Genomic DNA, 11,489 nt, shown 5'->3' with positions numbered 1-11,489 from the left:
ATGTCCATTTCAAAGGCCTTTGTCTTTCTGTGGTTCATTTGCAAGTTGGTGCACAGATTTTCATCATAGTTAACCAGCTTAAAAATCAAAGAAGCTACTCACAATCAAACAGTTCAGTGAGCTCTGGTTTGATGGGGGCAGAGCCAAGGCCAGCCAGAGTTTAAATCTTCATTTGGCTACAAAGGCACAAATTTTCTTGTGTGGGGAGGGAGAGACTTAAAGACTGAATGCTCATGCTGACTCCGTCTTCGGCATCCAGGGTGGCCCTAAAAAAGGTCCTCGTTTCTGGTCCTGGTTACATTATATCCTCTCTGGTAGTAATGACATTTACTCGTTTTCAGCTTCAAAACAGCACTACCAGGGTGAGGTGAGGTTTATTTTGGAAACTTTTAAAATTTGTCAGTAGGTACGTGTTGAAATTATAAATAGAGTTTTCCAGAAGGTGTTGGCTTTTTTGTACATGGCATCCCAACCTATTCTCCAGACCTGTCTGCTTTTTATGAATTCCATTGCTGCCTGGTTGTGCTTTTTATATGCCGATCTATCTAACTTAGGATGTTTCATATCCTATTAAGCACAATTCTTATCTTGTGCTCAGGGGTTATGGTCCATACATGACCATACGCATTCAGCCCACCTTAGCTGCAGCTTCCTTCTCCCCTGGCAGACCTTGCTGCCCACTGTACAGATACACCATACTCCCCTAGCTCGGGGGCAAAGTAAATCCCTCTCCTGTCTCTTTTTCCCCCATTTCTTTATCTTAAATATATTTCAAATATACAGAAAATACAGAGACCATTGAAACAACATTCATGTCCTTACCATCTATGCAACTTCCAAACAGATTTTAGTATTTTGTCATATTTGACTCAGATCTTTTATTCAAACAAAAATATCCATGACAGGTACAGCAGAAGAGCTCAGAGTTCTTTTCAGTCTTTTCTTACCTCCCCCGATAAAGGTAATTATTGAACCTGGCAAATAAAATTCCCATGCATGCTTTATTACAAATAAAATGACTATGTATTTCATTGAACAGTATGTAGGACTGTTTTCATGTTATGTCAGTGGCATCACACTGGAGACAGGCTTGTAATTTGATTTTTGTTTGTTTACCAGTTATACCTATAGTAATCTACATGATTGCATTTAGCTTTACTTCATTCCTCCTTAGTATTATGGAATTCCATTAAACTTTGTGTTGCTGTGATGGAATAGAAAAATTTAGCATTCATTTAGCTGAGTTTATCAGCCTGTTCTCTTAAGGTTTGTGCTTTTTGTGTTAAAAAGTCTTTCAAAGGAGTAGCTTTTGGTATATGAATTATCTGGTTTTTGTTTTCTATCTTCATTAATCTCTGTTCTAATTTCATTATTTCTGTATCATTGAGGATGAGTTTTTAAGTCAAATTTCTAACCTGCTGAGTTGAACAATCAACTCATTCACTTTAATTCTAATTTTTTAAATAAATATATTCATTCATATGGTCTTTTCATCTTTGCTCTGCTTCAGATGCACCCTACAAGCTTTATAAGCATTCATTTTATTTCTATAACATAGAGGGTATTTTCAAACAACTGTGTTGTTTATCCTTCTTTAAATTGCCTTATGATTGATGACAATGTTTTCTATGATATCCATTCTATGAAATTCATTCAGACTTCCTTTGTGACCTATGAATGATAATTGTTTTCAAAGTTGTAAATACGTATGAAAACAATATATTTTTATTTGTATTTATGCTTGATAATTCTTAGTCTTTGTGTATCTTAAAATTCCTTTATTGTGTTCTCATTTATGAATACAAGTACTTCGACATAAAATTCTAAGCTGTCATTTTTCCCCCCTCTGCACTTGGAAGCAATTACTCTATTGATTTCAGATATGTATTACTGCCATTAGATTGCTGTTAGTTTATCAATCCTTCACAGGAAATGTGCTTTTTCTCTAGCAGCTTTTAAGGTTGTCTTTTGATGCTCCACATTTATGATATAATGTATCTAGAGGTAGAGTTTTATTTATTCATTTTTCTTAATTTTCAGAGTGTATTATTGATCTGAATGCAGTTTTTTTTTTGCTTCAAATTGGGAAATTCTCAATTTTTATCTTCTCAAATAAAACTTTATAGTCTCTTGCTAGAATTTCTATTCTTTGTATATTTGAACCTCTCAATTTATCCTCCATTTTACTTGTTTTTTTCATATATTTAAAATTTTTCTTTAGCTTTCTCTCATTTGCTTCATTATCTGTATCTCTTTATTTATTTTTCCATCTTTTTCTCTATTATTTTGAAAATGTTGGTCATAGTTACTTTAAAATACTTATCTGCTAATCTGGATTATCTTTTGGTCTGCTCTGTTCTACTTTTTTTTTTTTTTGGTTATTTATCATACAGCCATGTATTTTTGTATGTCTAGTAATATTTTTGTTATATGCTAGACATTGTCTGTAAAAGAAACAGAGAATCCATATAAAGTTGTGTTTCACTAGAGAAGATTCACTTTTCCTCTATTAAGCAGATAGATTTCAGGCTGATCAGGGATTAAGCTGGATCTGGAATGAGTTACAGTTTGGGTAAGACTCAGTATACCTCTGCTTATCCCATATTCCTAGTGCATAGCACTCCAGAGCTTTCAGCTGAGAGCCTGGTGGTTTTCGTCTCCTAGACCTTGAAGGATGGGGAAGAATAGGAAGATCCAGAACTTCCCTCCAGAAGTTTTTAGTGTAGTGCTTTGACCTCCTGCCCCTCAACATTTTTGAGGGAGAAACTAGCCACATGTAAAAGCCCTGAGGTCTCCTATTTTGTCATTCCAGACCTTCATGAATGACAGTCTCTGTGCTGTTTTTTCTGTTATATTTTCTCTTATATTGCTGATACTTTTAAAGAACTTAGTAGATACTGTCTTTCATGCTAAGCCCTATACTGTCTCATTTAATCCTCACTATTTGAGAATTAAGTTATTATATCTACCCTATCAAATCTATAGTATTTGAGGAAAAATGGGATAAATAGCTTTCCCAAATCATAGCTAGTAAGACATAGAGCCAGAATTTGAAATGAAGAATGTTTGATTCCTAAATACACACTCTTAACAACTATTATCATGTAGTCTTGGTATCTCCAGTGCTTTTTTTTTTTTAAGTACTATTACATCCTTAACTCTTATCTCATGTTTCTACTGTTTTATTTCAGGTACTTCTTTAAAAGATTACTTATATTTGCTATTTACAATAGATGATTGCTTCACTCTTCATGATATGACTTGCTTTCATGTCACTCTATTGAAATAGTCAACAAATTTCATCCATAGCTTTTTGTGCATGTATGTGTTATATATTTTTCAAAATTTTAACTGAAGCATAATGCTGAAAGTGTGCAAAGCAAGACTAAACATTCAACTCAATGAATTATTAGAAATTAAACACCTCTGTAAATACCACTGCCTTCAAGAAATAGAACATTTTCATCTGAGAGGCTCCTCTAATGCTCCTTCCCAATCTCTACCTGTTCTTTTCTTCCCAGGATTTATTACTGTTGCAACTTTTAGTGCTATAGATTAGTTTTGCCTGTTCTTGAGCTTCATAATAAATGGAATTAGACTCTATGTATTTTTTATTGCTTAGCTTCTTTTTGGTTAATGCTTTAAGAATCATCTATGTTGCCACACAGAGCTATACAGTTTATTTTCATTTCTGCTTAATGCTCTATTGTGTGAATACACAAAATTAAATCATGTTTAATAGCTCTATTAGGCCTTAATTGACATTCTATGAACCGCACATGTATTAAGTATACAATTTGATAAGTTTTAACATATTAATACATTCATAAAACTGTCACCACAATCAAGCTAATGAATATATTCCCTACCCCAAGAATTTTCCTTAGTAATGTAGCTCCACTTCATAATGCTCACTTATCCAAATCTTAATAATATAATCTCAACTTAAATTCCACCACTTCTGTGGATATAGCTGAATATGATTTCTCATATCCAAACTTGTTCAGCAATTCGTGGCTTATCCTATATGACCTAGCAGTATTGTACTTTGACTACACAGCTCTCATTTTTAAATGTAAGCCATTAGAGGTCTGGGCCATGTCTTACTCAGCACTTAGTGTAGTGCTATAATTCTTTAGTGAATATAATTAAGTAAGTTAATAAATAAAGAATGCATATGTATATACAACTATGTCCATAGCACATGTCAGCCTATTACTTTGTTCATTGCCTTAATCACATCAAAATTTGTTCCAGGACAAAATAAAATCCTTAATTATTTTTCTTCTTCAAATTTTGGATCACTCCTGGGCATAAAAATGGTGAACTCCAAGAAGGCATGGGCTTTGCCTGGTTTGTCACTGATGTGTCTCAAGCATTTTTTCAGTAAACGTTTTTTGCCTGAATGAATAATATAGTGTAATGGGTATATTGCTCCTCTCTAGCTATATTTTTGTATAGGAACTGTCCCTATTAGTTAACAATTGGGATGTATTTTATATGAGAAATAGAGATAGAAAGATGCAAAATTCTTTACAAGTATAATACAACTGTTTATAGAGCTGTGAAAATGTTTTTGACATGGCTGTAGTGTCCTAGAATTTACCAGTTATATTGTCCTAAAAATGCACCATTCTCACTAGCAATGAACAATTAGAAAATAAAATGAAGAAAATAATTCCATTTACAATAACAATAAAAGAATACAATATTTAGGAATAAACTTAACAAATAAGTGCAAGACTTTTACACTGAAAACTATAAAACGTCACTGAAAGAAATTAAATAAGACCCAATAATTGGAAGGACTTCCCTTGTCCATGGATTAGACAACTTATATTGTTAAGATGACAATACTCCCCAAATTAATGCAACCCCTATCTAAATCTCAGCTGCAGTTTTTGCAAAAATTGACAAGTTGATCCTAAAATTCATATGGAAATGCAAGGGACCTAGAATAGCCAAAACAATCTTGAAAAAGAACAAACTTAGAGGACTCACATTTCCCTATTCAAAACTTACTACAATCAAGACAGTGTGGCACTGCCATAAGGATATACATATTCATCAATGGAATGGAATTGAGAGTCCAGAAATAAGCCCATACACTTATGCTCAACTGATTTTTGATAAGGGTGCCAAGTCACTTCAATGAGAAAGGATAGTCTTTTCAAGTGGTGCTGGGAAAAGTGGATATCCACATGCAAAAGACTGAAATTGGACCTCTGCTTCATATCACATATAAAAATTAACTCAAAATGGATCACAGGCTTAAATATAAAAGCTAAAGCTATGAAGTTGTTAGGAAAAAACATAGGCAGAAATCTTTATGACTTTGGATCAGTCAATGGTTTCTTACATATGACACCAAAAGCACAGGCAACAAAAGAAACAAATAAGTTGGACATCACCAAAATCAAAAACTCTTGTGCATCAAGAGAATAAAAAGGCAATCCATAGAATGGGAGAAAACAGTTGCAAATTGTATGTATATGATAAAGGACTTATATACAAAACATATAAGAACTCACTCAACAACAAAAAGACAAATAACCCAATTAAAAAATGGGCAAAGGATTGGGATAGACATTTATCCAAAGAAGAAAAACAACCAATAAGCACATACAAAGATGCTCAACATCATTAATCATTAAGGAAATATAAATTAAAACCATAATGAGATGATACTTCATACCCTCTAGGAAGTCTAGAAAGAAGACAGACAATAACAAGTGTTAGTGCGTATATGAAGAAATTGGAAACCTTTTACATTGTTGGTCAGGTTTTTAAATGGTGCAACTACTTTGGAAAATAGTTTTGCCGTTCCTCAAAATGTGAAACATGGAATTACCATATGATCCAACAGTTCCATTCTCAAGAGAAATGAAAACATAGATCCACACAAAAACTTATACATGAATATTTCTAGCAACATTATTTCTAAAAAAGATTTATTTCTTAGAGAGTGGGTGCAAGAGAGCAGGGGGAGGGGCAAAAGGAGAGGGAGAGAGAGAATCTCAAGCAGACTCCATGCTGAGTGCAGCAGATCCCCCACGAGGGGCTCAATCTCACAACCCCGAAATCAGCACCTGACCTGAAACCAAGAGTGGGTCTCTCAGCAGACTGAGCCACCCAGGCACCCCTCTAGCAGCATTATTTATCATAGCCAAAAAGTAGAAACAACCCAAATGTCCATCAACTGATGAATAGATAAACAAAAAGTGGTCTATCCATACAATGGGATAATTCATGGTTTTAAGAGGAAATGAGGTACTGATGTATGCTGTGGCATAGATGAATCTTGAAAATATTATACAAAGAAGTCAGACACTAAAGGCCACAAATTTTGTGGTTTTATTTATATAAAATGTCCAGAATAGGCAAATCTGTTAAGACAAAGTAGATTAGAGGTTGCCAGGGGCTGGGAGTTATTACTAATGGGTACAGGGTTTCTTTGTGGGGTGATGAAAATGCTCTACAATTAGACAGTAGTAATGATTGCACAACTCTGTGAATATAATAAACACTACTGAATTTTGCACTTTAAAGTGGTGAATTTTATGGCATTTTAACTATATTCAATAAAGGTGTTATTAAAAAGCAGATACTTTTACTATAAAACAAAACAAAGCACAACACACACATGTTATTTATGAAGGGATCAGATATTTCTCTCATATGTAAAGAACAGACCACTGTAGAGCAACAAGCTTCCCCCCATCCCCAAATTCAGTGAAGCATGACCTGATGGCAAGTGACAGGCAGCCTTCTGGGCTGAACATACGTAAACACTTAGCTGACGACTCTATTTGGGATGCTTTACATTCATTAATATGGCTTACCTTTAAGGCAATTTAATTGTACTTTTAAATGATTGTCTATCCATGATTTCAGCTTCACAAAGATGGCTATAGCATCTTTATCTGTGTAACTCTCATTAAATGAAAACACAGTGTTGCATGCCTTTGCATGTTTGACAATGTCAGGCTTCCTCTTGGGGTCTCTGTGTGGGAGTCTGATGGGGATATTCCTTTTAACAAAGCAGCATCAACTGTGTGAGTTGAAACCTTATCCTGTTTGTGACTTTCACAAATGTGATGTGGGCTGATGCAAAGAATTTTTCTCTCCCTCCCGTAATCACCAAATGGTGAATTATACCATTCCAGAGAATACAATCATTTACACCCTTGGTCTAGTGGATGCTTCCAACAAAACAAAACCTTGGCAATGGGCTCCATGAAGTGTTAATTTGGACCTTTCTAAATAAGAAACTTGATGGTTTGAGTGGAAACAGCCTCCTTTCGTGGAAGAACTTAACATTGACAGAGCATATGGATACTCTGGGGGAAACTCTGCCTCTCTTAAAAAAAATCTTTCTTTGTCACAAAGTCTTTAAATACTAGGTATGTCCAGTTAATGTTGAATCTTGCATCTAAAGCTTTGCCAGAGAAAAACTAATGTGGTGCCAAAACCTCAACAGTTTATCTCCAAAATATCTGGGATGAAAAGTGTAAGAGTGAAAAAGTCTTACAAGATTCAAGGCCCCCATGCTCTCTTGTATTATTTTTCTACTGCTGCATAAAAAAAAAAAAAAAAAAAATTACTACAAACTTAGCGGCCTGAAACAACAGCGATTTGTTGTCTCACGGGTTTTTAGGTCAAGTGCCTGGCATGGTATGACAGGAATCCCTGCTCAGGGTCTCACCAGGCTCCAATTATGGTAATGGTCAGGTCAGCAGGTGTCACCTGCACTTGGAGTCTTCTTCCAAACTCACTGTTTATAGGCAGAATTCATTTCCTTGTAGTCGTGGGACTCTATGTACCCATTTTTCTTCCAGCTGTTGGCCAGGGGCTACTCTCAGCTGCTGGAGACTAGCTTCAATTCCTTCCCAGGTGGCCCCCATGGAAATAGTTCACACATGGATGTTGGCTTTCTTCCAGGCCAGTGGGAGCACATCTCCCCAGCCTTCTTTCCTGTTACTAGCCAACTGGAAAATGGTCTTCTCTTTTAAAGGGCTCAAGTGATTGGGTCAGGCCCCCTGGATATGCCCCTTATTTAATTAACATAACCAATTATGGGGTAAAATCCATCCTTCTCACAGTTGTAGGGATTATGCAGGGCATGTATACCAGTAAGATGGAAGCTCTTGCAGACTATTTCAGAATACTGCCTACCATACCATTACTTCTCATTTTGAAAAAAAAAATGAGACTTCTTCTTAATATTTAACAGTAAACAAAGGCTTTGTGGGTGATGCTTAACTGAATGCTTATGTTTTGTCTGTGGTAAAAGCCCAAAAGGTCGGGGCCAGCAAAGGGTAGTGTAGGGGACAGATGAGAAAGACACAGTAGCCTGTTTCATCACATGCAAACTTAGGTTTAGTTCTGTCTCCCTCTGCCTTTAAGGAATCTCAATCTCTGTGACATTTCTGGAAGAAAGAAGATCATAGGTGCTTGATTATCTTGCCTTTCAAAGGATACATACAGGTGCACAGGCCTGTAGTCCCAGCTACTCAGAAGGCGAAGGCAAGAGGGTCACTTGAGCTCAGGAGTTCCAGGCTGTAGTGAACCACACTGATCAGGTGTGCACACTGAGTTCAGTATCAATATGGTGACCTCCTGGGAGTGTGGGGGGCCACAAGGTTGTCTGAGGAGGGGTGAACTGGCCCAGGTCAGAAACAGAGTTAAGTCAAAACTACTGTGCTGATTAGTAGTATAATCAGGCCTGTGCATAGCCATTGTGCTCCAGCCTGGGCAACATGGTGAGACCCCATTCTCTAGAAAACAAATAATAAAGGATGCATATAAATTTTCATGAGTGACAGTCATTGAATCAGATCACCAGGAAGATAGGTAACTTCTTCATTGATAAAAGTTTTACTTGCCTTCCTCCTTTTGAACAGTCTTTAAAAATATCTGCTGGTAGGAAGATTGGAAACTGGTGTAGAATTCAACCCCCATTTGACAGAAATGACACATGAGCTATAAATTATGGAATCTACATATAAATATAAGTACTGTATATGTGAAAAGGACAAAGACAGTTTTTGCCCTAAGTATCTTTTTGTTAATCAAAGAGGGTAGCTGGCATATTTTGAAGACCTTAGTGAGTTCACATGATCCCTGGGACTCTTAATTTTCAAGATTAGAATTTAACTTCAAAACAATTAGGGAGCTGAGGCATTTTCCTGCTAGAAATGAAGGAGAGGTGAGTTGAGTGTTGTGCAGAAGCAGGGAAAGTGTTGAGAAAAAGAACAAGAATAGGGTCTCTTCCCAGGAGAATTTTAAAGCTGTTTCTAGAAAAATAACAAATGTGAAAATAAATTATACTAATCTATCCATTAATTCCTTAAATTCACAGCCTATTAAAACATGCCTCAAAGAAAGCTTGGGATGACCTGTTCTGCCCAATTAATTTTGAAGTATTGGAAATCAATTAGTTACAATAAACAGACCTATTCTCATTATTTTAAGCAGCTTGCAATTAGCTTCATAGAAAGATGATTGTATACAGAGCTTTAAGTATAAAGACATGCTAGCATTGACAAAGAATACTGTGTACTCCTTTTTTTCTAAAACTAAATCTCTTTTGTACTACAAGAACCAACTTCTGATAGTGAATTCAAACTTTTACCAAGTGGTCTGCTTTATATAGAACTGATTTAAATATTGAAACACTGGATTTTTCCTTTGCAGTATGTGCAACAGAAACTGAAATTCTTCTGTGAATGTACACATAACATGGTACCAGTTTTTGTTTGCTATGCTTTCAGCCTGCAAGCAACACAGAATGAAATGCATTTAATCCTTCTCTCCTTCCTTTGAGCCACCAAGGCCCTTGGCTTGCCAAGGTACCCCCTTCCAACTGCAGCCAACAAGGACTCATTGTTCCTCACTCATTAAATGCAGTAGATTTGCTTGATGGAATATATTTGCCTGACTGCCTATCTGGTGTGCTGTTTTGCATCTGCCGTTTCCAAGGTATTCATTTGCTCACCAGAGAAAAAACTGATGAGGAAAAAAGCATAATCTGCATATTCTGATGTTAGTACATTGATTCATTATGTCATTTCTAAAAGAGGGACAATATTATGACTCATGAGCACAGAGGGAAAAAATGGAACATTTTATTTCTTTGTTGGTTCAGCAAGTGTACATTTGGTAGTGACATGAGCTAATTGCATAGTTACCATGAAATAACATGTTTTATTTTTTCTGTAATAATGTAGTAACTACATAGTAACTTCTAAGGAAACAATAATAATTATACAGTAATGTGATAACAGTGCTGTTTTATTTTTCCCAACAACTATGCAATTAATAGTACACGAAGTACAAAATGCACCTTTTCTGAACTAATGTGCACACTTGCCTAAAGTGATTCTTTCTTGGTTTTCTGGCCCCTAACTGCTTCACTCTCACGTCGAGCCCCTTACACTATTCAAAAGTCTAAATCTAAATCCTTTTCATAATCTCTCTCCTTCAGACCTGACAAGCTATTCATCCTTTAGAGTTCTATCATGAGGTTTAGAACTGAAACAGAAAACTGAAATACCATGTGGGGCTTTATGTTAAGTAACCCAGAAGTCACTTAGAATGGCAAAAATAGCAAAGCTAGGGGATTGCTTCCATGGACCGGCTTCAAGCAAATGGGTCACAGTGAAGACCTGAGACCCTCCTGGTATGGTAGATTTCACATTGAGCTAAGCTGAGTCTGAAAGAAGGGCATACATTTAGCTTCCAGGGTGAAGAGGTGTAGAAAGCACTGGTTGGCTCTTCTTCTGCTGGATGGTCCATGGAATACATGCACAGCTTTGGCGAGAGGAAAACATCTCATCTTTGTCTGCATAGACAGAAAGGGGTTGCAGGCATCTTGAGAAATAACTTCTCTATAGAAAAGAAATATATTGAAATGGAATTGCTCTAAAAATGGGGGGGGAGTGGCGAGGAGAGTCAGTTACAGGAACAGAGAAAGGTTCACAAAGTAGTAAAAGAGACTCAGACACTTGGCTAAGAAAACAAGACAGGAAGGAATAAAGACAGACACAGAAGCATACAGACTGAGAGACAGCATGAGAGTAAGAGAATGAAAAGGTTAGAGACAGAGACAAAGAGACACAGAGAAGGAGGCATAGACAGAGCCAGAGAAAACAAGACAGAGTAATAGAGACAGAGAGACAGAGAGAAAGGGAGTGAGAAGCAGAAAAAAAAAAATTATATTCAAAGATGAAAAAAGAGATCGAGGGAGAGAAGGGAAGATATATATATGTATATATTTATATATATACATATATACATATACATAAGACCCTTCTGATTTTTGGTCAGCCTTGTTCTATCTATTTTTGGAGTTGTATGAGAGCCAGAGGCAATACTTCTGTTCATTATAAAATTGCATTGCATTTTCAACTTCTGGTTTGGTACGAAGAAATGAATCATACAGCCTCAGAGCAGTACCATCATTTTTCTCTGTGGTCTAATTTAAATTC

At 36.1% G+C, this 11,489-nt stretch overlaps 1 pseudogene; it reads left to right on the top strand.

The window, feature by feature from the left end:
- The first annotated feature begins 8,495 nt into the window (after positions 1 to 8,495).
- Positions 8,496 to 8,779, top strand: LOC148162371 (signal recognition particle RNA; annotated as a pseudogene).
- The last annotated feature ends 2,710 nt before the right edge of the window (positions 8,780 to 11,489 follow it).

Source organism: Eumetopias jubatus, unplaced genomic scaffold (genome assembly GCF_037043125.1).
Source record: "Eumetopias jubatus isolate StellerSeaLion01/CBP00866 unplaced genomic scaffold, mEumJub1_p1.0 scaffold_15, whole genome shotgun sequence".
NCBI classification, from domain to species: domain Eukaryota; kingdom Metazoa; phylum Chordata; class Mammalia; order Carnivora; family Otariidae; genus Eumetopias; species Eumetopias jubatus.
Note: the sequence above shows the minus strand (reverse complement) of the source record. Positions and strands in the feature narration are given on the sequence as shown.